This window comes from Cryptotermes secundus, unplaced genomic scaffold (genome assembly GCF_002891405.2).
Source record: "Cryptotermes secundus unplaced genomic scaffold, Csec_1.0 scaffold21, whole genome shotgun sequence".
Classification (NCBI taxonomy): domain Eukaryota; kingdom Metazoa; phylum Arthropoda; class Insecta; order Blattodea; family Kalotermitidae; genus Cryptotermes; species Cryptotermes secundus.
The window spans coordinates 1,187,274-1,213,129 of record NW_019742548.1 but is presented as its reverse complement, the minus strand read 5'-3'; the positions used below and the strand labels follow the sequence as shown (position 1 = coordinate 1,213,129).

The 25,856-nt window shown below is 40.7% G+C and overlaps 1 protein-coding gene across 1 annotated transcript in view; it reads right to left on the bottom strand.

The window, feature by feature from the left end:
• Nucleotides 1-7,506, bottom strand: part of LOC111873249 (uncharacterized protein DDB_G0283357) — a 470,680-nt gene extending 463,174 nt beyond the window's left edge. The window contains exon 1 of the mRNA XM_023867794.2: nucleotides 6,268-7,506. The gene's annotated coding sequence lies outside the window, so the exon portion shown is untranslated. The remainder of the gene's footprint in view (nucleotides 1-6,267) is intronic.
• Nucleotides 7,507-25,856: the final 18,350 nt, after the last annotated feature.

The window sequence follows — 25,856 nt, the reverse complement described above, 5'->3', positions numbered from 1 at the left end:
TATTAAAGTAATTCATTAGCTTTCATGAAACCCGACGATTCGTTAAAATATTCAAAACAACCCGCCACACTTTGTAATTGTTACTGTTGTAACAACGTATAGTTTTGGCAAAATAAGGCGCAGTTTACTTGAAGCCTAAGAAAAGAGCCAATTTTTATTTATTTTCAACTTTTCTGTTAAATAAATTTGATTCGCATTAAGAAATGTGACTTATTTTGTCATAATTAACTCCATCTCAAAATTGAAACATACTCATAGCCTACATTCTGAACGAACCCAACTACAGATAAATAGCAACAAAATCGAGATTCATCAAAATCGCACTGGTGCAATCAAAAGACTTCAGTTCGATATACAGAGTGGACCTACTTATGATTTTCCGAGAGATGTACAGATGTTTGGGTACATTATAAAAGGCAACAAGCCGTAAATTGCTAGCAACAGAGATGCTTATTTTTATGTAGTATAAAGTTGGGGTGTGTTTCTGAGGTAAGACAAACCGTTGTTTGAAAATGTAGCCGTTCCAGTGATAAACAATGACGGTTCGTAAGGACTTCATGACAATATTAACCCTCCAGAACCGGGTGGTTCCATGTGTACGACCTGCTTTAAAATAAAAAAACTCTGCATTCTTCCTCTAGTACATTTGTGTGTGTTGCGTGGTTCTTACAATAAACACCTGTTGTTTCCCTAAACAGCATTAACCGTTTGAATTTTGTTAGCCGAGACGTGTTTCCTGTGAGGTACGAACTGATATTTTATATACTGTGACGAATATGATCATTGCCAGACAAGGGTTCAGTAAGCACGTTCCCAGGGCAACGAATAGACGCGGAATAGTCCATTGCTAGACAATGGCTCGCCAAAGACACGTTTCGTAAAAACGAAAAGCTTGTAGAAATCAAAGCGTTGCCCCGAGATTGACACACGTTTCGTAGCAAAGGATGAAAAAAAATAATAACAGACGAACAGTTCGAGGTGGCGGTCTCTTTTCGGTTTGCTCCGAGTTATAAAAAGGAGTTCATTCGTGAATTCCTAAATCATTCATTGAGAAGTGTGGAGTGTTAAGCAGCGGACAGCGGAACCTGAAGAAGTGACCCATTCGTAAATCAGAACCAAGTCGCTCACAGTGGAAGAGAAGACGCTCGTGGTCCAATGAGGAATGAGCCAGACTTAGAAAGCAATTTATTGTGAGCTGTTATTATTGGTTGCATCTGAGAGGTATTTTAACAGAAGGCGTCCAATAAATCCAATCAACCAATCCAGAAGCCGTTACTATTAGCCACGGAACCCTGGACACGTGACAATGTTATCTGGAAGAAATCCAGTCTTTAAAGGGCTAAAAGTTGTTCCACTTTTCTTGTGATCAGTATGTGGATATGATGTATCAAGACCCAGTAACAACTGCCTGTAACAATAGTTGCTGAATTGCACCTTTATTCAGTACGCTGAAACGATTTGCAAGTTTGAACATCTTGTACATCTGAAATTGTCCCGGAAGACAAAGGCACCTATCTCACCAAAAGCATGTTTTCGACTGAACATAGCAGATGAGTTAACATTCTTGGATTTTGAGACAGGGGGTCGACCAATCTCGACCCCAGAACCGGCTGTGCTTATGTTCATAACTGTTCCCCTCATCCATTCAGGAAAATTTCGGGACAGTACACAAAACTAGCGTCGAAAAAAGAGCCAAGAACGAACAAGAGACAAGTGTATATTCACTGTCGCTTGCACACCCAGCGCGAAATGCCAAACGGGAAGCGGCTTTTGTAAACTACGACAAAGGTTGAAAAGAATTGAACCCGAGAATTCTCGCCATCAACATTCGGCTGTAAGCTGAAGACTGATATCCTCTGAGATATGATGCCTTCTAGTCTGGCATAAATTTACCGACGTTTCGGAAGAATATACTGCCTCTATCTTTAGCGTGGAACAGAAAGCCCCAGAGTACTTAACTGTGCTTATTCTGCCTCAGTCATATAAAATATTTCTATCAGTCAGCATGATGTTATATTGTATTATCGTATAAGACAGTTTATAATTGCGCAAGGTTTCTTATAATAGAAAATTTTAAAATCCTTCACGGAATAATTCCGGTGTTAACAACTCATAATTAGTCACGGCCAAAACAATTGTGCTGTTGAAGTATGAATAAAATGTACCAGACAAGGAGAATCCCAGCTGCAGTGTTAAATTAGTGACTATAATATTAAATCCTATTCAAATTTTGGAACTGACAGAAGGGCGGCAAGTGGACAGAAGAGCTGGCGTTCCCATGGCGAAACTCTAAAACGTACCTTTGGTTTACGAAATTATACCCACGAATTTCTAAACTGTGACTTCAATCCACCCCGAAGAGGTCGTTAGAGCCCGTGCAAATAGATTTTATTTTAACAATTTAAACACGAGTTTCACCTAAATAATATCTACAAATTCAGCTGATAGTCAGAGGAAACGAAGCATCTTCATTACAAAGGCCGATCGATTAATTCTGTATAGGGAATAATCGCTCTGTGGGCAGAACGCAGAGTTTCTGAACACATTCTGAATGCTTTGGGTTCCTACTTCCCTCCGCTTTAAAGGGTTAACATTTCCGCGGAGGTGTGTGTACGAACATTACTTTGCTAAGTACATTCAACATCTAATTATCATGATTACAACTAGGTGCGCGTTTCGGTGTGTTTGCGTCATATTCATGTGGTACGCCGCCATTTCGCACACGATAAAGCTACTCAGTACCTGAAGAGATGACGCAAAGATGTCAGAAAGCAGAGTTATAATAATATTAGTTAAGTGAATGTTTACTGTTCTTAGTTAATTACTGGAAGTTTTACTTCACGAACTCGTAATCCTGACACAGCATTCAACACTGAATAAAATATACATAAAATGCAGGTTTGAGTAAGTTCTTATACACAAGCATTTTTAATGAAAATGGCGACACCTGATGACAGAGAGAATATTGTTGGCAGGTATACTTGCTGGAAAATTTAATACAACCTGTAACCAGCACTTACTGCGCCCTATTAGCGCACTGTGCTATCATAATCTCATGTAGCGTCATTATGAATTTATTATATGAAGAAAAATTAGGGCTAAATATCCCTTGGATGTGGAAACACTTGAAGGGATCAGACAGGACCTCAAAGATGGCGAGTTAGTGACAGCACTGAACATTAACTTCGAGAAACGTTTCTTGATATAAATTTAATCACAGTTTCTAGCAAAACACGTTTGCATCTTACAGAGTCTACTTTAAGTAATGGCGTGTCCATATATTTACTTAAGGACCCGTGTAGCTCGTTAGAATATCCGAGACTGATGAATGTAACACATGGAGACGGGATTTGATTTTCTGCAACTGTTTCAGGTATGAAGTTTGAGGTTATACAACGATTAAAATCCACACTAGGGTTCTCTAAAGCCATGTATATATTGTATACACGTATATAATACGTATACTGCTATGTATTATACATGTAAAGTAAATACTATGTACATACTGTCAACTGACATACTGTAATACACACAAATGTTTTTATTCTGCTGAGTATGACTCCGACAAATGAGAAACCCGCCCTATCGTCAGAGAGGGCGTCCAACATGGACAAATCCGTAGCTGCAAAATGGTAATTTAAAAGCTGGTCATGAGTTCCAGATGGGGCTCGACACCAAGACGGACAGATTGGCCGTCGGTCATGTTACTTTGACTTTCATTACGGTTCTCTAGGTTAGAATATTCTGTAGTCTCGGAGGAACCTGCGGTCTCTATCTTCAGGATGAAAGAAAGTACGGCTATTATGCAGGATGATATAACCCAGAAGGCTATGTTGTTTCCACTAAAAACACTGAGTAAACACACAAGTGTTGTGTGAACAAGTTCACGTGAATCAGGTTAAAACAATGATAAAGTGAAAAAATCGCGTATATTCAGCTTATCTGCACCACTGCATGTCGCCTGGCAATGTGCAGATAGAGTGTCACGTTAATTATGAAAAATTCTGGTCGGTATTTTACAAGTTCACAATGCAACTGATATGCTTACCTGTTTATTCTACTTTCATGTCGTTAAGAATGTACGTTTATCAAATCNTGGCAACAGAAAATTTTAATGGGGGGGCGCCATTAGTGACAGATAATGTAGTGTTGTAAATTGATTTACGGATTAGGTCTTCGAAATCTATGCCTCTTTTATTGAAGTGTTTTGTTGTAGGGTGTACAACAACAAAATGGTGGTTGCATGGAACCTATGGTTAACTTTCGATTTGATGGCGATAACAAGTGAGTCACGGGAGCTAAGAACGTAAACTTAGGCATGATGATAAATATGCCTACAAATTCCATACATAGGTCAGTCATTACAAACATGGCGACGGTGAGCATTTTGTGGCTACCAGCGATAAATTTGACAGAGACGGAATCTACAGACTTACAGGTACTTACGTTCTTCCGAAATAATGACAGCAATAATAATAACAATAATTTTGTTCGATTATAAATTTGCCTTATCTGCGTATGACATTAACATTGCAGTATGCATAGGAACGGAAACCTGCTACAAGGCAGCGGTTCTACTCAGACATCCTTACCTGCATCTGCTTCTGTTAGATTTGTACTGACACTGGGTACTGTGTACTAGCGAAATAATCTCGGGACTTTAGTCACAGTCGGACTGAGAAGTTACAGCGCGACTGATGTCCGAAATACTGCAGCAGTGTGACTTATCTGAATGCATTTAACGAAGTATAATATTTGTACGGGGCCAATAGAGAATTTTGGGTTAATGAAGAAACAACTTTTCAGGGAATCTGTTTTATGATGTCGTGGTATGTAATTCTGATTGGAAACTATTAACTTTATTTCCGTAATCGAAAAATTGTTACCACGTACCAGACGTTTTATTATGAATTTTATATTTTGAAGGGCGAAATCTTGATATATTTGTGATAGAAATAAAACTTTTATCCGACACTGGGTTAAATTATGAAAGGCATTAAAGTAATTCACTGGTTTAAGTTTAAAGAAACTTAAATAATGCTGATTAATTTTTTGTACTAAATAGAATTAATCGTTTTTCGTTCAACGAGGAACAGTTGTCATCTACAGCCAGAAAATAATACATATCCACTTTCCTCCCGACATTTAGTTTTAGTTTTAAATTTTAACACCAGCAAGAAAGATTTATGATCAGAAGACAATGATGTGCGTAGCGGCTGCGAAGTGATGCACAAAACACGGTTATTAAGATCCTTAGGCGCTGTATGCCGCTCAAAATGTAGGCTACAATACACACTTCAAACTGGAGTCTTCGCGTCGTAACACTACGGATATGCAGTATCACAGTCTCACCTCAACAGATTCTGTTAACTTTGCTGATATAAACGAACGTAACTTGGGGCGAGTTTATGCATAATTTCAAATCTTGCCTTCTTCATAACGGCGTTAAACATTCACCGGAACTTAGTTTCAAATTTTAGCAACGAGACTCTTTTACTTGATCTCAGCCGCAGAAGATACAAAATTCAATATTATCAAAAGATCCTCTAGCACTGATCTGCCACGTGCAAAGTTAATGCCACAGCCGTATTCGGTTCTCATAAACAGCTTCACGCGGGCGTTCCAAACGCAACTTTTATAGCTGACAGGAGCTCCGAATTACACACTTGGAAAACGGACTTCTTACTCTCAGTTCATAGAATGTTAACATATTTAAATGCGGTCTTTTGGGGTCTCAAAATGAGGATGAAGCGACAGACGCCGTCCGTCTACACAATTCTAGAGATACTCGTACCTCCAGGGTCTAAAGCGGTTCCGAGCACTGAAACGGGTAGGAACGAATCCTGTATAGGTAACTACAGGAAACTGATGCACAATAAGGGCACTGCGTTTATAGTATATATTCATTTACCGGGGGTTTCCACTGATGCCTGAGCGTCTATGTAATCTGAGAAGTCATTTCCTCTCCTAGTTCTCATCGGATTGGGACTTGTGATATATATTTATGTATAGAATTTATTCAAAGTACGCAGAATAACATAAATTCCAAAAACTGAACGAAATATTGTAACTTCTGATGGTGACTGACTTCTGATCGTTGCATGTTATTAATGAAAATCTCTTGTAGCCGCACCTGATAATCCTTAAGGTGAACTATTCGAGTAAAACAAGGCTAGAGTCTCGGGTTCATGTCAAAAATGGAGATGAGCCCTGTCCCGCTGTTCGGGTTGAAGGTATTTCGAATGTCAGCGGTGGGGGAGTACTTACGTGTACGTCGCGGCGAAAGGGTTGAGTGCCTCGGCGCAGTCTTCGTCTCCGCTGGCCGCCAGTTTGAAAAAGTCTTCAATCCGTCGGGTACAAACGAAGATATGCTCCCACAACCGTCACTCCGCTCTATATCACTACAAGTCACTTGTACGCTGAACGTCAACTCACAAACTAACACTTGAGTGCCTGAAACAAATATGGCTGCGACTGTGATAATCACAAATCTTATCAGGCCCTCGCGTCTAATCGCGATTTACGATAAAAAGAAATCGGTCCGCTCAGAGCTCAACTTTCTTCCCAGTTCAGCCATTGATACCACTGCCAGGTGATATCAAGATAGTTGGCAACCACGTCATCTGATCATTTGTGTTAGCGACTGGTGAGCAAATGATATATTGTTTCCTAATCTGCAAGTACGAACTTGTGCCGTCCTGTTATCTATTTTCCGCAGTCGCATGCAAACACACAGTAGCTGTGTTCCTCGGCAAACAAAGCCAACTTGTAATTACCGATATCTGAGATTACTTGGGCATTTTCACACACAAGTAACTACTGTTTCTGACGAAGTATGTAATTATGATTTTCAGCCAGGGCCGTAAATCTGTTGTTTTAAAAAGTATGTGTATATATCACAACGTAAAATATTCTACGAATAATAATAATATGAAAATATAATTCCTAATTTCTCCTTTGCAATATAGCTTGTGATATAATTTGTGTTCCTCACATCCAATTCCAACAAGAATTTTATAAGGCACGTGATATTAAGTTAATTTTAGTCACACAGTTCTTCTTCAAAGGCACTTAAGATGGATTATATACACAAAAATCAACGTGTGGCGCAGGTATTCAAGAGCGCGCTCTTCAAAGTAATTAAAATGTCCACAGTAGTAGAAATACTTAAATCACTGCGTGAAATGTGTAGGGATTTCACTTGCATGTGCGTGGTTTCTTAGAAATCAGTCTTTAATAAAAATATGCCTAAAATGACGTGTTGCTGTCTCTCCGCCAATGGCATTCGTTTACGCGGTGCGACTGTCTTTTGATCAAGGGGCGGTAACTATAAGAGTCATTTTGTGATCACGATCCTTGTGCAAAGTCCACCACGGTTTATTTATTCCCTGAGGGTGCTCAGCGCTAGCAAGTATTGTGGTCCTCCTCTTCTTCTTCTGTCAGGAAGCCGCCATCACCCATCTCAGCTGAGCAGGCAGTCACGCACGCTCACGAGCACTTCCACACCTGTTGATAACCACCGTCATACTGCTGATCTGAAATGCTTCTAGACGGTGAAACACTGTCTAGTACTTAGCTGTCCCGCAAGAAAGCGCTAGTAACGCGGGCGAGCGCTAAGCTCGAAAAAATATAAAGTTATTAACCTTCGAGTACGTAAGTGTAATGTTTAATGAAATTGTATGCCTGTTTCAAACAGTGAATGTCTAATTTTAAAACCGGTGTTGATGGATCTCAATATGTATATCGTGTCTACTCTGTTTATTTTTATATCGTTATGGTTTTGGTTTCATTGATTAATCTTGGTGATTTGACGATGCTTTCTGTTACTAAGGCTATAATAGTATCTAATGTTATGATGAATTCAGACGAATTTAGAAGGAAAAGGACGTATTCTGACTTAAAATATACATTACTATCCAGTCATTGTCTTAGGGGCCCCTACACGTACGAGTCTGGCTCGCGAGTCCGACTCGGTTCGGGTTCCAATGAGCCAAACTCGTCCGTGTGTGGGTCGCCACTCTCATACATGTGTGGTGAAATTAATCCGAGCCCGGCTCCTCGCCAAGCCGGACTCGTACGTGTATTGGCCGCCTTAGATACAGCGAAGAAACCCAGGAAAAAAAAAAACTTCAGGGAAGAGACACAATTCAAGGCGAAATTTGAACACAGGACCTCCCGAATAACGAGCAGGAAATATACGCACTTAACTGCGATATTATTATCATCAACAACTCATCGAACTAATTGAGCAGGTTGGAGGAGCGGTAAAGCTCTAGACCTGCATGTAGGAAGTTCTCGGTTAAAACATCGACCGAAACACAGGCTATAATGGTTAGGTTTCCTGTGATTTCCTCAGTCCCTTCAGAAGAATGCTGGGATCGCATCCAAATGAGACCACGACCGATTCCTTCCGAAAACATTCAAATTAATTATTCATGGATCGCCCTTCCATTCGACACTATATGCTCTGAGGTACAGGCGGTGCCGTCAATACACAACAAAACCTCCCCAAGCTGAAGCAAAACTGTCCCTGTGAAGAGCTTCACACATTCGAGATATTCGAGATGTGGGCGGGAGGGGGGGGGTAGAGAGCGGCCTGCAATATTCATTATTAGTCCTGCTCTTATTAGTCACATAGACCTATAAGTCTACGCCTCGTTAACGTTATCGGACCAATCTTATACCATATCTGACAGTCCGGATAATATTAAAACTAAGAACAATAAGAATATAAACTTTAACTCACGATGTTTCGCGTATTCAAGTAAATAGATCTCGAAGAAGGTCCTCTGTAAAGCCTACTCCAACATTCGAATAACAAAGTTTTACTTCGGGGTCAGCTGGGTCCAGTAGTTTAAATTTCATTCAAAATATTGTCAAGTGATAGAGTGACTATAGGTGGGGTTTGGTCTGGTGATTGTATTTATTGACAACATACAGACAGTAATTACAAGTAATTATAGAGCTATCGCTAATTCACACGGTCAGCAGTTCACTACACCACGTACCAAGTTTTCTCACTCTGCTGTGTCTTCACCAGCTGTTCCTTGGTAACGGCTCCTAACGGCGGACGTTACCCTTACTCTGGGTTCCCGAACTATCTCCGTGCGTCAGCTACCAGTTTCTCACAGCAACAGCTCACAACGACTGAACTGCAGTATTCTGTCTCACTAATTCACCAACCAACTCTTCATTTCCCTGCACTTCACTACACAAAATAGCTCCCAGGCTGGCCGCCATCTCACACCAATCTCCTACTAGTCTGATGATTCCAACTCAACTAGCCAAATTCTAGACCTGTCCTGCCTATAACATCTGGGCACGTACCGCGTAGAAAACACCGTTCCTCCTTGATAAAGTTCTATTGTTGCTTGTTAGGAATATGTCGCCTAGCAGCGGACGTTGTGTACTGAGTCATTACTTAACGACAATTCTGCATGCTACAATGCATTGTATTAAAGAATATCACATACAGGCATTAAAATATTAGAATCTTAGAGGCTGATACTTGTGACGAAGTGGGTAGAGTCACAGAATTGCGTTAATTTTTCAGTCTGAATACAATAATTATTTTGGTGCGCGAAGTTGTGGTAACAAACTTAGCTGGCAGTTCGTCCTGATTACAGATAGTATTGATTATGAAGGTTGATTGATCTGACAACAATCTGCATCGTCAGTTTTCGTCATTTTCATGCTTATCAAAAAGAGTAGTCTCACTGTGACTAAATCTTCTAATCACACACCAAGTTTTCATAGGCTGACTTCTAATTCTTCTTCAGCTACGAACTTCCCGTTTCTATCTCTTACTGACAACTTCCATTCACGTACTCCGACCGACTGCTCACCTGGAATTCCGCGTCGGGCCTCACGGAAAACACACGTCACGTGTCACAGAACTGGGCATGGCGCGGACCACATAAAACACCTTTCATGCTTATCTGGTAATTTTATACGCATTACAAAGAGCGGGCTGTTTACCAAGAATCTGTCTCCGCGGGAAGATGCACGTATTTATCGAGCCGTTGCGTAGGAGTGAATCGATATGTAACAATAAGCTTAGTCTCGTAACAATCTACTGTACCAGGAGCAAGGATTATTTTCAACAATGGAATCTTGTTCCCTGCAGTATAGGAGTACAATATATCATACTTGGGTGCTTATCTGTTGTTAGACGTTGTATCAGCTACTGGGGTTTACATTACTAAATGGGACATATTTCATTACTTATAAATTAAGGATCAGGAGGGATGTGACAGGAAGCTGTAGTGGCTCAGCTGGTCAAAAACTACCTCGCCTTTTATAAAACCATAAATTTCATTGCCGTATTGTTCAGATGACCTCTCAGCTGGACGTTAACCTTGTGCCAGATGAAGGCATTCCGCGTTCTTACACTGTATTCCTTCTGCTGCTTTGTTAGGGTGAGCAGTCGAAACCTCATGTCCAGCCTCCCAAGCTGGAGGACCACGCCGTGTCGACAGTGCGCTACTCCTTACTGAAATATCCTCAGCTGAAATCCATCACCTCAGTCCATAACCTGAGGGCTCGCCCTGTAATGGCGCAAGAAGTCTGTTTAACTTGACTGTGTCTACTATTGTGAGGGAATCTTCGTCAGTAAGTGACCCAGTTCCTCACGTCATCAGCAGAATGTTGCGAGATTCTATTTTCATAAGAGTTCCAGCATTCGTATCCCGGTGGAAGTTTAAGATAAAATGAAACAGAGCGTTTCTTCGGTAAGTTTTCCCATAGGTCTCATGCTCCCGGCTTGTAGAGTAGATGTAAGAGTCTCCTCTCGTGTATCCAAATAGACGTTCCGTTCTCTGATTTCGAACGATTTCCATAAGGCTGTGAGATGGAGAATCAGAGCCTTGTAAACCACCACATACATTTCATTCTGTGTATTTTGAATTTTATGACTTTATATATTTATAAAGCAGGAAATCAGGCGGTTGTTTGGTTTTCATTTTTGTGCCTGGGCATAGCGAAATTTTCAGTTGAAATACCCCTTTACCGCTTCCATACACAACCTCGACGTTTCTTCATTAGCAACTTTCATAATATATCTTATTCAGCATTAGACATCCTCAGCAGTTGATACAGTATCGTCTACCTTATCTATCTATCTGTCTGCCTATCTAATCTATCTATCTATCTATCTATCTAGCTATCTATCTATCTATCTATCTATCTAGCTATCTATCTATCTATCTATCTATCTAGCTATCTATCTATCTATCTATCTATCTAGCTATCTATCTATCTATCTATCTATCTAGCTATCTATCTATCTATCTATCTATCTAGCTATCTATCTATCTATCTATCTATCTAGCTATCTATCTATCTATCTATCTATCTAGCTATCTATCTATCTATCTATCTATCTAGCTATCTATCTATCTATCTATCTATCTAGCTATCTATCTATCTATCTATCTATCTAGCTATCTATCTATCTATCTATCTATCTAGCTATCTATCTATCTATCTATCTATCTGTCTCCTACAACTCTTTGTTGGGCCTTGGCCGCATTTTCAGTTTCTTGATCATTTATGCAGAATACTCGCATACAGACATCCATGTCTCGATTGGGATTCGAACCCACGAGCTGGCGAAGACGATTCACGTCTTAGACTGCGCGGCCACTGTGATCGACAGAGTATTGCCTTGTGATGGATAAACACAAACAGGTTCTGTGCTGCAGGTCATCCTAATACGACTGATGAAACAAATTCTTGCTCTTCGTACAGTATGGAGCCAGTACATTGAAGTGCGAGAGGAATCTCAGAAACCCATGACGTAAAGTCACTTATATTCCTGTAGTAACGTATCTGTCTTCTACGAGCAACGCCTCAGGTTTCTTGTTCTCAGAATACGTCATGTCAGTAACTGCTGACTGGATCCTCAGTACGAAAATTATGAGGCGTCCTTCCAACTTCATCCTGTCACGTTATGAAAGAAACAGAACAATTGTGGAGCAGTTGCTATTTTAAGGAACTGTGGAGTGGGTATGGAAAATATCCAAAATATTGTGGCACGATGACGGGCAACGGCAGCGAAGTAAATAAAACTACATCAGCCGTTACTGAGCAACAGCTTTACAAATCATCATTTTTGCACGGAAAAAATTTGAAGAAGCATCAGAGTAACGGCGTTTTCTGTGTGATACGTACCGAGATTTAAGTAGGACAGTTGTGAGACAGTCGCCAGCCGGTAAGAATATGAGCCAGGAAGCAGAGGACATTATCGCGATCCGTCACAATATCAATCAAAGAAAAATGAATCAGGACACCCACTTGGTAGACCTAGATATAGATAGTCGGACATTGTTAAACTCTGTACTAAATAAATAGTGTGTGAGGATGTTGAATGGTTTTGGTTGGCTCAGGAAGGAGTCTGATGTTGGAAATAAAATTTTGGGTTTGATATACAGGGAATTTCTTGGCCTGTTCAACTACTGTCAGCTTCTACATATACGTAGTTATTCTACCACGAAAAATTAGTAAAAACTTATGTCCTCGGTTGTTTTGAGTTCTTTTTATCGCCTCCGAATGAAAATGTTTAGTTGATATAGTAGCGGATTTATAAACTGTACCATTTGTTTCCTCTCTAAGTTGGACTTTGTTTCTTCATGAACCACATGCCGGTACATCGATGTTAAACTCGAAGGTAATATTTGTCTTTTGCGTTGCAGAAGAAGAGACAGCGGTAACTAGAAACTGTGACATTGGACTTGAGTCAGATCAGATCGCTGCATGGTTCAGCTGATGTCATTTTCTGGTTGTGAGTCGTCTTTCTGCCGTTCCTTCCACGGTGTTGTGGTGATGTGGGTCCCGCGTTCCGCTACTCTGTCACCATAGCAACGGAGCAAAAGAAGCAGAGAGTAAAAATAATTTTACGCATGTGTATAGAGAGTGACTAGGGGAATAGTTACGAGATGCTAAGAGCAAATACAGATGAGACCGTTCTCTCTCAAGCCAGTCACCTTCCCCCTCACTCTTTCTCGCTGCCTTTCTCTGTTATTTAGTAAATAAACTTCACTTTAAATGGCCAACGGACCATGATTGTGTGTTTTACTTTTTAATGTGTTTTTTGGACTGTACTACTAGTAAATAAACGCCAGCATAACCCTGCATGGAGCGAATTTAGGGCAGTGTCATTTCTATACATCTACAGAATTCTTACATGACCTACTAGTTGTAATACCAACTTTTCCTAACACTTTTACTGGTGTCGAAGGACGTGTATTTTACCTCGCAAACTTTCTACTGATTGAAGTGATTTTTAAGTTCATTAACAGTAAAGAAGTTGATACATTTCTATATCAAACTGTAACATACAAAGTTATGTTTTTAGGGGACTGAGTGAGTGAAAATAGATCAGCCACTAAAGCGACTAGGTAAGGTTTAGAAGACTAAGTTCGATTACCGACAGAATAGCATTTATCGCTTGTGCACTGCGTCCAGACCGGGTCTGTGGCCTATAAATTCTGAACACACTAGTTGCAGGATAAGCATTTTCCAGGATTAAAGAGGTCGGATTGTGAAGCGGACAGCTCGCCTGTCTCTAATGCCAGGTTCTAGAATGATTGCAAATGTATTTCCATACACCTTATGCGGCTAATCCCAAGGAAAACTTGCAACGAAGAATGAAATATAGGAGGAGCTTTAAAGGGAAATAACCAATACCGCAATCTTATCCCTTATGTTCATTAGTAAAAGTTTTAATAAGTATTTTTTTTCTTCGGCGCTACAACCCTAATTTGGGCCTTGGCCTACCTCCGTGAAACTCTCCGTTTCACTTCTGTTTACTAGATCTTAGACATCCGGTATGACTCCTTGGGCGGGCGATCAGCTCGTCACAAGGCCTATACTTGTACACAAACAGAGAAAAACGCACACACACAAACATTAAACATCCATGACCCGAGTTGGATTCGAACCCACAGTCCCGACTTCCGACAGAGCGAAGACAGTGCAAGCCAAACCGCTCGGCTACCGTGAACGACGTAATAAGTTTTATTTCATAAGATTTCCCTTTATAGCCACACTAGAAGATGTTCTGAGATGCCAAGGAATACAGCTTATCTCGGAAAAACAAATTCCTATCAAAATAGAGCATTATTTCATCCCGGGCAATTGTGTACTACGGAAATATTTGAGGCCGCGCCATAGCTCAAGCGGTTAGTTGCTGGCTTCCCACAGCGGCGGCCCGGGTTCGATCCCGTGTCTGGTCAAGTGGGATTTGTGGTGGACAAAGTGGCGCTGGGGCGGATTTTCTCCGAATACTTCGGTTTCCCCTCACAATCTTCATTCCACCAAATTCTCTATCATCACAATCACCCGGGGCAGGCTACAATAGGCAATGAGTGGCCGCCGTGCCGAGTGGACCCAGCTGGACTTCACCCCCCACTAAGCGATTTTTTAATTAAGCCCCGTGTATAGAAACTGTATATTCATTGCAGAGACGAACCTCAGGCAAAACACACATCTAGTCGCTCACGAGATTATGTGAGTCATGCAGGCAGTATAATGTTACCGTACATTTACGGTTTAAGTTATTAACACTAACTACAAATTTCGGCCGGTCACGGTAGCCGAGCCGTCTAAGGCATGTACTATCTTCGCTCGCTTGGAAACCGGGATCGGAGGTTCGAATCCCACTCAGGGCATGGATGTTTAGTTTGTGTGTGTGAGTTTTTCTGTGTTTGTGTACAGGTAGAGGCCTTGCGAAGAGCTGATCACCCGCCCAAGGAGTCCTACCGAGTGTGTAAGATCTAGAAAAACCGAAGTGAACGGAGAAGTTCATGGAGGTAGGCCTAGGCGCACTGGGGCTATAGTGCCAAGGAAGAAAAAGCTACTAATTTCGGCAATCTTATGCTTTCCTCAGGCTGGATATCTGTTTCATTGATTAATCGCTTGATACGTTCTGTCAAACATTACTACCATCAGGATTGTCACAGGAGTTGCCCGAGCTTGGTCTTGTTGACATGTAGCTCCGTGCTAGTAACGGGCAGTCCTTCGATAGAGGATACTGCTGTAAACCTGTCGTGCAATAGAATGAAGTATCGCACTTGAGTACATGAACTTACTAATTTAAATTAGAATATTGTGATTATGTTAAATTACGGGTAATTCAATTTCAGGAAGACTGTGATAGCGCCACAGAATGTTACCACCCCGCTGGTAGCAAGGCTCATCATTGGACTAAATCTGTACACAGTTATGACCTCATTCCAGACACATGTCCAGCCCAAGGCAGGTTTGGGAACAAGAGTACCATTAAATATTATTATAACATGGTACAGAGAGAATGATCATATTAATAATATTAGGTAAAAGTTAAGGTAAAATTGTTCCTGTACTTAACTATTTAAGCACTATGCCATGAAGGCGTATAGGGGAATGGATGTATAGATCCATATTTGCTTGAACTCGATACTAGTTAGAGGTAAGTGTTCAACTTCAAGCCCCGACCGCTTTACCCCTGGGGAAAGTGCCCCTGCTACCCATTAGAGAGGAGGCTGGGTGGGCCCCAGAGCCAGTCTGGATGATGTGGAGAACAAAAAATTTTTGAGCCTACCGGGACTCGAAGTGGGAACCCTCCGACGTCCAACCAGTAGTAGTATCCCGGCTCCCCTTAATATTATTAGGGCATATCATATTGTTGACAATTTCCGCTAAAAATGCCTCTGCTCGTGTTACCCGAAATCTTACCCCGCGCTTGTAATTAAATATTTGCGTTACAGTCGGCCTGAAAGCATCGGTTCAACCCCAAAATTTTGCTGCGTAATTCTGAATGCGACCGGTGTGGTTTCTTTTCTATTTGACGAGGTGTGGAAATGGATCCCGGACCTTTCATTAAGCAAGACTTTGGCGCAGTTACCTCCGGCACTGACGTGCTGCCTCTTCCTTACCTCAGACTGCGCACTTCTCCGGCCGCCTTGGTCACCGCACTTCTTACAGGGACAGGGACCAGTCCGACACTCAGGGTAAAAATTAAATTTCCTTTCAACAGTCAACAGCTATGAAGGTAAGGTTAAAGTTGTCCGTATTCTTAATTAAGCACTAAGCCATGAAAACATGTGAAGCTATGGACGCATAGCTCCGTACATTCTTAGTCTTGGCGCGGGATGGAAGTGGATGGTCAGCTATACACACCGGCCCCTCTGCCTCCAGGAAGCAGAGCCTCCATTGAATTTTGGATGGGCCTCATAGCAGGTCTGGGTAAAACGAAGAAGGCATAAATGTGTTGTCCTTACCGGAATTAGAACCCTGATTTCCCGAGGGCTGAAGATATCGCTGTGGTTAATTAAGCACCATGGAGATATGTAGAAGGAGTGAAGGTATAGTTCCATATATTCTTAGCCTGAACACTAAATGTAAGTGAGTCATTAGATTCAAATTCCGGCAGCTTTACCCCTAGAGAAAGGACCCCAGCTATCCAATGGGTAAGCAGTTGAACGGCCGCAGAGCCGGTGTGCACACGGGTGGGGGCCGAAACCCAGCCACCCAGCTCGTTCCAGTCTCCATGTAGGCCGTAGTCTGTGAGCGGACGTGTTCAGTGTGGTTCTGAGTCTCAGTTCGTGCTGTAGGAGAAGTTCCTTTCTATGTCAGTCTACTTCTCGCTTTCAGATCCCAGCAGTTTCATTATCCTGATGACTGTCGATCTTCCTTAGTCCTCAAGGCAAATTTCCTTATGAAATTTCTTGCAGTGACAGAAGAATCTACGAAAGGGCTCGAGCAGACTAGCCGGTCTTGAGTCTGAGATCGGAACCGCGGGACCCCCACGAAGGAAAAGTGGGAATTTTACAGTTTCGACTTCCATGTTGGATTTACATTCCTTTTGGTGGCGCGGTATGCAAATGCTTTCACTGATATAAAAGCAACCCCTGTGAGAGGCTTTGGGGACCCGTAGGGTTGTGAGAGAGATTAGAGAGATTATCAACATTTATGCCAAAGAGAGCCTATGTTATTATGAACTGAAGAAGCATAAACCATGTTTCGATGAAGAATGCTCAAAATTATTAGATGACAGAAAACAGGCCAAATTGCAATGGTTACAGGTTACAGTGAGTTAAATGGGGATAATCTGAACAATATAAGACATGAAACCAGCAGGAATTTCAGGAATACCAAACGGGAATATCTGAAAACAAAATTGATGAGCTTGCATTGAGCAGTAAGAACAAGAATATTAGTGACCTGTATAGAGGAATAAATGACTTTAAGACGGGTTACCAACCTAGAAGTAACTTAGTGAAAGAAGAGAATGGTGATCTGTTTGCAGATTCCCACAACATTTTGCATAGGTTGAAGAACTACTTCTCTCAGTTATTGAATGTACAAAGGGTCAGCAATGTTAGGCAGATAGAAATGCACACAGCTGAGTCGTTAGTAACTGATCCAAGCCCTTTTGAGTTTGAAATTGCTACCTCAAATATGAAAGCCTATAAATCGCCAGGTAGTAATCAAATTCCGGCAGAACTTATTCAAGCAGGTGACGAATATTAAGGTCTAAGGTCCATAAACTAGTTAATACTATTTGGAAGAATGAAAAGTTGTCTGATCAGTGGAAGGAGTCTATTATTGTACCAGTTCACAAGAAGGGTGATAAAACTGACTGTAGTAATTATCGTGGGATATCATTGCTATCAACTTCATACAAAATTTTATCCAATATTCTTCTCTCAAGGTTAAGTTCATACATAGATGAAATTATTGGGGTATCATCAGTGTGGGTTTCGACATGACATATCAACTACAGATCAGATCTTTTGCATTCGTCAGATATTGGAGAAAAAGTGGGAGTACGATGAGACAGTACATCAACTATTCATAAACTTCAAAAAAGCCTATGATTCAGTTAGGAAGGAACCATTGCACAATATTCTCATAGAGTTTAGGATACACATGAGACTAGTTAGGCTGATTAAAATGTGTTTAAACGAAACATACAGAAAGTCCACTTAGGTAAATATTTGTCTGATAATTTTCCTATCCAGAATGATCTGAAACAAGGAGATGCTTTATCGCCACGGCTTTTCGACTTTGATTTAGAATATGCAATTAAGAAGGCCCAGGAGAACCAGGTGGGACTGAAATTAAATGGGACACATCAGCTGTTGGTTTATGCTAATGATGTGAATCTACCGGGTGATAATATAAATATCATAAAGAGAAACACACACACACTTTATTGACGCTAGTAAAAATGTACATCTAGAAGTAAAAACAGAGAAAACTAAGTATATGTTGCTGTCTCGTCACCAAAATCATGACATAAAAATAGACAAGTATTCTGAAAATGTGGCACAGTTCAGATATTTGGGAACGACGATAACAAATCAAAGCCTTTTTTTTTTAGATTTCGGTAAAAATAATTATCTTTGAAGTGTGGATAACAACTTAAAGTAAAATTCATTTTACTAATTTCATAATTGTGTATTTCAAACCACATAGGCTGGAGGATTCTCCAAGGTGCTTTGCAGGTTGGGGTTCTGAAACCACAGGATTGCTACTTTAAGGAGATATTTGACAAAGTGCAAGCAAATTGAGTGTCTCAGGTCACTGGACCAGTTCTGCAGAGAGAGGATCTTCAACCTTCATTACAATCTGTGAACCTGCAGCCTCAGAGGCTTAGTACTGAAAACTGAAAGCCACAGAAAGGGCTGCCTTAGTGAGTTGCAATTAGGGAGAGTATGAAGCGTAATCTTGCCAAGTGGCGCTGAAGTTTAGGTATTATAAGCCTCTGAACGCACCATGTGTACACGACCGGAATTGCCAGCTCGGGTGACTGAGTCACGAGATCGAACACATACAACTGCTGTCTAGTTACACAATTATGAAGGCATAACCATGTGCTGATTCCTCATGCTGGAAGTCCTACAGCGAGTCTCTGTGTGCTGCTTAATCCTTGCAGGACCACGACTCATGCCACTTTTCCTCTTACTGACTGAAGGCACTGCTACCTCCTGCCACCTGCGCTGTTTGACTGATCGCCCAGAAACTGCCGATATAACGTGACAGCTGTCCGGCCGATCATATAGGGTGCGAGTTAATACTGCACTCGGAATGCTATCAAATTAAAAGTCTTGAAAAAGAAATAATGAGGTTGGTACCACTGGCAATCGCATTGCGGCAGTTGTAGGAGAAATTTGCTAGTGCTCATTAAGGGAGATACCAGGAAGTAAGCCGTAATGTGTGAGCAAATGATAATAATGGCAGTTCCAAAATATAGGGCAGGTTCTGTGTAATTCATACTGAGCTGTTATCCTCCTATACAACGAATATGAAATCTGGGACTGCAGGAAACGCAGAGTGTGAAATTAAACTCTTCCGATCAGAACCAACACCGGAAGGTGTTTGAGAACGAGGTGCTGAGAATGCTCGGGCCTGAGACAGAGAAAGGAACAGGAAGAACTGAAAAAAATATTTCACGAGGAGCTCTATAATTTATAAGCTTCAGACGTTACTATGGTATCAAAGCAATGTGATTAGACAGGCGTGGCAAACAGTAAACACGGGGGCATAAGAAATATGTACAACATTGTAGTGAGAAAATTTAATTTGAGGAGACCAGTTATGAGGTAAGATAAAAATATCAGCTTTTCCTTATTCTTAATTAAACACCATACCCCGAAGATGTTTTGGAGGGTGGAGATATAGGTTCACGTACTCTTAACCCTCGACACTATGTAGAGTTAGTGGCCAGTGCTTAATTAATCACGCTGGGCTGAAAAGTGTGCGGCCTGGAGATATAGATTATATTAATCATGCCAGTGGATTAGCTTCAAGTCCCCTGGCCGCGGCAGACCCTGTAAACAGGCGCCAGTACCTATTACGAGATAGGGACTACTCCATAGCTGATGTGGACTGTGTGGGAAAGGGAAAATCTCTTTCCTTGGCGGAAGTCGAACACCGGCTACTCGGCTCTCTAGGCCGTAGTCCGTCGCTGTATTGAGTGAGCTTTCCTACTTCCATATTTGCGAGGAATACGACTGAATGGAGGATAATATTAAAATTCATCTCTAAAAATCGCTTTGAGCATGTGGCCTGGATTCCTGGATTGCCCTCTTATACACAACTTAACGAACCTCGAACTGCATTAAAGACAACAAATATATTGATCGTTGAAGCGATTATTTGCTCACAAGAAGGACTCTCCTACGTGAAGTAATTTAGCTCAAACACCCGCTTGTTTCTTGATTCCGCCCTACTGATGTGCGTGAGTCCGTGAGCGTAATAATCCTGATTCAGTTACGGAAATCAGTTTTATATACAAATGTTGTCAGATTTATATATAAACTCATACACTTGTATATAATTTTACTTTCATGTTTATTAGGCCGCGCATAGCTCAAGCTTCCCACCGCGGCGGCCCGGGTTCGATCCTGGTTCTGCTCAAGTGGGATTTCTGGTGGACAAAGTGGCGCTGGGGCCGATTTTCTCCGAGTACTTCGGTTTCCCCTGCCAATCTTCATTCCACCAATTGCTCCACAATCACCCTCACCTACCATCTGGGGCTGGTACAATAGGCCAGAAGTGGCCGCAGTACTAGGGACTTAGTCCCACCCCACTAGCAATAAAAAAATAAATACATGCATCATCATTTGATGTGACGTTGTTACCAAATAACCTGACCCATGATTGCGATTATAAACTCTGTCTGTGTGAAAGCAGCCCAGATGACCCAGGTAAAGCTTATCTGTCTGAACGCATACGAGAGCCTACGTGATCCGATTGCGTCCAGACCTCCACTTCCATCAGGATTAGTAGTACTTAGCCGTCACTCATATCTGATAAACAGTTGATTGATTGCAGTGGCATTTAACGACACTTCATCAACAACATGGGTTGTATGGGTTGGGGCTGCAGGATGATTGAGAATGATGAATTGAAAAGGAAGTGAATTATCTTTGCATATTTTATGGATGGCGCAGGATCCGGGCCTTTGTCTGCCTGAAGGAAGCCGCCAGAGAGCGCAGCCAGACTGGTCGGTTTCTAGGCAGAGAATCAACCTACAATATTCGAGGGCTTTATATTAATTTCTTTTTTTTTTTCTTTAATTGTTTCTTCCGTCTCATTTTAGTCCTTTCATTTAGTTCCCTCACTCTTTCTCTCCTCTGCTTCTTATAAAGAGAAAAGGCCCAGTCGAAGTGAATAAAGAAATATTAATTTCTACATAATGAAAAACGAGTAAAATTTAGCATATTATGTGAAAAAATGACAAAATAGGAATAGGTGTAATCATGAAAAAATGCCGTTCTTTCAGCATAGATATTGTAACGTAGGTATCCATTGCTAGGCTCAGCGGTCAAGATTGATTGTGGGTTGTAATAATTGATTGTAACTGTAAAGAAATACCAATGAACACAGTCATCAAATCTAGAACCCGTTTTATTAGTCACGCCAATTCAGGACACGTGAATAATCAATTTAATTAAGTATTTTAAATTGGAGAGTGAACAGAAATAAGAGCTGAGGCCCTGGTGAGTCGAATGCTGAACAACGACACGTCCTATACGCAAGGCCTACTCGGAAGCGACGCATATCTAAAGACATAACTGGGCAGGGGCTAGGGTACAGCTGCAACGCCTGGCATGTAGATTCAGAAGGTGCCTACAGCTAGTCTCTACTTAACAACCTGGTAACCTGAGTGAGTTCTTGCCCTCCGAATGCCAACAACTTCCTTCTCCATCATTTCTAGTTGAAAATTCATGGCCATCCTCATTCGAACACAAGTTTTGTTTTCGTGCATGTACGAGTAAAAGTGCTGTTTCAGTTGCTCAGATTTCATGGCGTCAAATGATAGGACGATCCATGAGGAATTAATAAAAAAGACGCCGAAGGACGTTTCTCTCATCCATTTTTGAAGTTGCGATCTCTGTATTTGACTTGGGGACTGTGAAACATAGTGANCCAGAAGACGACTTTCTTCATAGTGAGATACTTGTTTAACACAGTCTCTCCTGCTTTTATGCAGACCGATTAGAAGACACAAGGGTTTCCAGTAAGTTAATCAGCCTGCATGTACGCGAACCTCTATATAGTTCTGTGGTAAGTCGCGTGTTCACATTACGGGACGAAGGGCACTGGTAAGAAATGAGTATATCTATATTACAAAAATAATCTATTTTTTCTTTTTTCTATAATGTTTAAACGAAGCATTTTACAGAAGCCTGATAAAATTCAGATATGAACATCAGATTGCCCAAAGAATATAAACGAATTCTCATACAGAACACATTCCTGCACTCTACAGTTAATATTTTCAAGAGATAAAAGCATACCTGAAGTAAACATGCGACTTGTTTTCATACCCAAAACAATATGTCTGATTCGCATTTCTTCTCTTTTCAATCTATCCTTCAAGGCTAGGCTACTCTCGACAGATGTCAAAGGAATATCATATGTGCACTTTGTAAACTGTAAACACCCTCCTTCCTAGCGATCCTTTTCTCAGTTTATGCGTGTATTGCAAATTTGGGGTGATATATTCATCTATTTCATTCCCACTATATTTTATTCCAAAACGTCATATTGCTACGTGCACCATTTAGTAAATACCCTGTAAGTGTCACATAAAATTAAGGACCAAGCGCAAGGAGAGTACATGTAGAATACATTAGCAATACGAAAGACTAAATGTGGAAAACTTAAGGGAAGAGATGGTGAATTGGATTCATTGCACCTTATACATTCACACAGTTCGGGACTACAGACAACACAGCGCTATAGCTACTGTACGCAATTTACAGTTCATCGTTGCATACGCACTACGTTCTCAGTCTTCAGTAGTCGTATCCTGGCAACAGATTTATCACAGTCTCACTGTAACTTCAAATCACACGTGAAGTCTTCCTGTCAAAGAGTCCAATTCCTCTCTTGCCATTATTCTGCAACTGTCAACTCTGAGGATTCGACTACTGTTCTGTACTCCCGTTGTACTCTGTCCATACTACTCCTGTCCTGCCGAACACTTCTTATAATAATTTTGCACGAACATCACGGAAAACACCGTCTTCTGTTGTCCAGAATGCGTGTTTACTGGTCCATTACCTAACTATGGACGCCCTGTTGTTCCGCGCGTTGGCTTCTGCGTGAATATATTACTGACCCGTTGCCTAGCAATGAGTATACACGTCACTATAATATATGATATTATACCTGATTATTAGTAAATGAATCATTTTAAAGGATCAGTAATATGAAAACTTGAACCCTTAGCTTGCGTATTAATGAAAGAACTGTACCTCCGATGATGACCCATTAACAGACTAAATTAAACAATTAAAATAGTTTGAAGTAATATTTTATAACGATAAGCAACCAAGTTTGGAGACATAAATTTAGTAACAAGCATTATGTTTTTGGATATTATCTATCGTCTTATATATATCTGAAACACTCCGGAGATAGGGACTAGCTCTGTCTATTGGGCCCAACTGAGTAGGTTTTACCTGAAGATGGGTCCGAAACGTTGTGTTTTGAAAAATAAACAGGACGGTTTTTAGATAGAGACAGACGATGGATAATGAACAAAACATAATATTTGTACTAATGTACCAATGTCACAAACTTTTAGATCTTACTCACAATTTAGTAAGCTCATGTCATGCGGTGAGTCTGACACCTTATAATCTTCCTCGTTTTAAAAAGAGATCAGTTTGAGTTGTGTTGGCATATCCGACTGACTGTGATTTCTGTGTCTATTCTGTTAACTTGGTATTGATGTTATGTCACGGGTGTCAAATTCAGTGTCAGCAATAGGAGCACCAGAATGTGCTGCAATTGGAGGGGCAACAGTTTCGAGTAGTGAAGTACCGTATGACGACATATATCGGAAATACATCCACCATTTGTAACGAAAGCATTTGTGTTTACTGTAAAATAACAATATTGCTCGAGCATTGAACCCATTTTTTTGTTCCCTTATATATATAAGTAAACCATGAAAACTTCATGAAAATTCTGTATGGAAATATGTGATAAGCGATCTAATATTTTTCTGTACAAATTTTGGAATATGAAATATTATACGAATTGGAAAAATGCCATTGAAATCTTCCTGTCCGACCTACCATGCGCAATCCATAATTCCACGGCATTTCATCAGAGAGATTTAATTGTATTTACTGGTCGTGAAACTTCATATCTAGCTTGACGGACAGAACTGCGAATCTCTGAAATTACGTCTTGTAGATTTCATGGAGTGTACTAACTGCATGAGAGTCAGTATTTCTGTGAAGATGATAGTCGCTTAGCTAATTAACCTCTCGGCCTTTTATGCAACCAACCTGTTCATAATCATCTTCACAAGAATCCATTATTTTTCCTTATCCCGAGCCAGAAAATTTAAAGCCACATTTTCTGTATATTTTATAAGATCCATTAAAATGTTATTCTCTCAAGCGGTCTCGTCCCCTGCTCGACGGCAGATACCTACTGTATGCATGGGCCGCGCCATAGCTCAAGCGGTTAGTCGCTGGCTTCCCACCGCGGCGGCCCGAGTTCGATTCCGGGTCTGGTCAAGTGCGATTTGTGGTGTATAAAGTGGCGCTGGGACAGGTTTTCTCCGAGTACTTCGGTTTCCCCTGCCATCTTCATTCCACCAATTGCTCCACAATCACCCTCACCTATCATCTGGGGCTGGTACAATAGGCCAGAAGTGGCCGCAGTACAAGAGACTTAGTCCTACCCCACTACTGTATGCATCCCTAACCTCTCTCGTGCGTTAAGCATGTCTCTTTCGTTTATCTTCTTTGATCTGATCTCTGTGGCAATTTAATATACTTTGATGAATATCGAGAAAAATTTCAGAGCACGTTAATACAAAATTTTCCCTACTCTACTGTTATTACCTCTCCATATGTCCACATTTTCCCCTCAGCACGTTACTTTTAAATACAAAAACTCTTTCTACTTTCCTTAAGGTAACAGACTAATTTTTATATCAGTAAAAAGAAAGCGGTAAATTTGCAGTTTGTACAGTTTATCTCGTTATTAGAAGAAACGCAAATTTTTCGTGACTGCAGCTATGACATATTACTCTTATTGCAAAATATTTTATTTGTAACTGTCCTTATATTATAATTTTTCAGGACATTGGTAGAAATTTAAACAGAAATTATGCACAGATATACGTTCGTAGACTACGGCGGCTGGCTGTTCATATAGGTGTATAGTTTGAGTTAGAATGTCTTTACATGGAGACTATGAATGACATAAAAGAAAACAGTGCCGTAAGAACTACTAGCAACTAGATGCTTAATTGTCCGTTTTAGTAAACTTCTTATTGAGTACAATTTAATATACAATAGGAGAAAAATGTAAGTATTTTATTCTAATGTCTCTCATTTTCGTTAAATCAACTTCTTGGCATGATCTTCAAGCTGATCGGTAGGCATGATCCCTAAACTTGCCACATTCTCAGAATAGTTAGAAATTTGACCTTCAGTGCATGAGGATGAGGTAATTATAACGCCATGATCCTGAGACGGAGAATAAGATATAAGTTGTTACTAGAAATGAAGTCACGTTAAGATGTAAACTATTCTTTATAAGGGCATGCAAGGCAAATTTGTAGTTAATTAATTACATAATGAGATTAATATCTTTATAACAACCGGACACTTACACGGGGATTTCAACTCTGGAATAAGACATGTGCTTTGTAAGTGTAATTCTGTAAGACGCAGTTGGAGATACTCATCAAGCAAGAAAAGAAAAGACGGACATTTCTTACTTCTGTGTGAGTCGAGCTCTGAATTACAAACCGAATATACACCCAGCCTTCATCACTAACTTCTTTTTGGGGGGGAGGGGGGAGACCAGACGGGAGGTTGTAATTTTTTGAA